Below are 2,103 nucleotides of genomic sequence, written 5' to 3' on the forward strand. Positions count from 1 at the left end.
TAAGGCGAATTAAGCAGTTAATTCGTAAATTAAATATAAACGGTTATATTTAATTAATGTATATTGAATTAATTAATTATACAATATTGTCATTGTCGGACAAGTATTAATATATCGACCGAGTCATGTTACTAGTTGATATTTTAATAACCGATAACCGATGACGATTTATAATAAAGATCCCGTCATATACATTTTAGTATTTTGAGTCGGATCACGAGTTAAAAAATAAGGAGGAAGTGAAAGCCCACTCCCTCCCCTTTGGCTCACGGTTTGGACGATCAAAACAAAAGGAGAGGCTCTCTCTCCTTTTGGCCCTAATTCATTCATTTGAAAGAAAATTAGGGTTTTGGAGCTCTCTTCTCTGAAATCCTAGATCTCTCATCGAAAAACCTCACAAAAAGGCTCTCTCAATATTGCAAGACAATTAGAGAGCAATTCTAGCACAAGGGGCATAGTCTCAGACGATCTTGGGTGCAACTATTAGGAGGAAATCTACTTTGATTTCTGTTCTTAGGCCGAATTTCAAAGGACCCGAGGTTGATTCTTGATCTTTATCGTTTCTCTATTGTTTTTCGTTTATGACAATAAATCGCATGTTAAACTTACGTTATAGTCCTAAAATTTAAGGGTTTTATACGGATATTACCCCTCACTTCTTTCTTAGAGTTTTCAACTCTTTCCTTGTCACTAGCATTCATAACATCTTCATCAATGGGCCTCTTCGGCCCTTCATACCTTGTAGCACTCCTCAAATGGATGGCACTCACCGACTCATGTCTTGGGGGATTACCTTGAGGTGGTAATTGCCCCTTTTGTCTTTGAGAACTAGAATATGCTAATTGAGACATTTGGGTTTCCAACATCTTTGTGTGAGCTAGTATGTTGTTGATGGTGATGTCTTTTGCTTGGCTATCCTTTTGCATTTGAGTGAAAAATTCTTGCTGGTTCTTTTGCATTTGGAGGACCGCTTTTTGAACATCAAAACCTTGGTCATTTGTTTGATTGTATAGAGGTTGATTTTGATAACTTTGGTTTTGATTGTAAAAGGGTCTTTGAGCTTGGTTTCTCATTGGAGGTGGGCTGTATGCTTGAGGGTTTTGAACATTTTGACTTTTGTATGAAAGATTGGGGTGGAATTTGGTATTCTCATTGTAATAGTTAGAATAAGGGGTGCAACTTTTGTATGCTTGGAAAACATTCACTTGTTCCCCTACATTCACTTTGGTCATGTCCTAAAGTTCCACAACTCTCACATACTCCACTTGGAATTGATGATGATGCCACCATAGCATTAACATGTTGCTTGGGTGATTTGGAGGCCTCTTCAAGTTTAGCCATGGCCTTCTCAAACTTAAAATTAATCGTATGAATACGAGCACTAAGTTGAACACCTAATTGAGTAATGGAATCCACCTCATGCCTTCCTCCTCTAGTAGCCTTCCGAGGTCTACTATATTGTGAGTAATGGACTGCCATTTCTTCAATTTTGTTCCATGTTTGATTGTCATCAACTTCGGTGAACATACCATTTGATCCCATATTGAGAATGTTTCGGGAGTCTTCATATAGACCATTCCAAAATTATTGTACAAGGAACCACTCACTAAGTCCATGGTGTGGACAAGATCGACAAGTGTCCTTGAATCTCTCCCATGCATCATACAAATATTCCTCATCCCTTTATTTGAACCCGATGATTTGGGCTCTCAATATGTTAGTCTTTTCCGGAGGATAGAACTTCTTGTAGAAAACAAGTGCCAATTTCTTCCAAGAATCAATACCAAGAGTAGCCTTATCTAGGCTCTTCAACCATTGTTTTGCGGAACCAATCTAAGAAAAAGGAAATAAGACCCATCGGATTTGGTCTTGAGTAACTCCGGTTTGAGAAATCGCATCACAATAGTCACAAAAAGTCTCCATATGAGAATGAGGGTCTTCACTAGGCATCCCTCCAAATTGACTTCTCTCAACCAATTGTATGAATGAGGATTTGGCAATGAAATTACCGGTTAAATGTTGTGGTGTAGGAGTACCATTTGGTAGGTTCTCCTCGGTTAGTACGGAATGTGATGAAAATTTAGGCATTGTGGGTTGATTTTG

The 2,103-nt window shown here is 38.2% G+C and overlaps 1 non-coding gene across 1 annotated transcript; it reads left to right on the forward strand.

Annotated features, from left to right (window-relative positions):
• Positions 1 to 1,609: 1,609 nt before the first annotated feature.
• On the forward strand, positions 1,610 to 1,716 carry LOC141654018 (small nucleolar RNA R71). The gene has a single exon (XR_012547600.1). It is a non-coding gene; the product is annotated as a small nucleolar RNA R71 (small nucleolar RNA).
• The last annotated feature ends 387 nt before the right edge of the window (positions 1,717 to 2,103 follow it).

Source organism: Silene latifolia, chromosome 4, assembly GCF_048544455.1.
Source record: "Silene latifolia isolate original U9 population chromosome 4, ASM4854445v1, whole genome shotgun sequence".
Taxonomy (NCBI): domain Eukaryota; kingdom Viridiplantae; phylum Streptophyta; class Magnoliopsida; order Caryophyllales; family Caryophyllaceae; genus Silene; species Silene latifolia.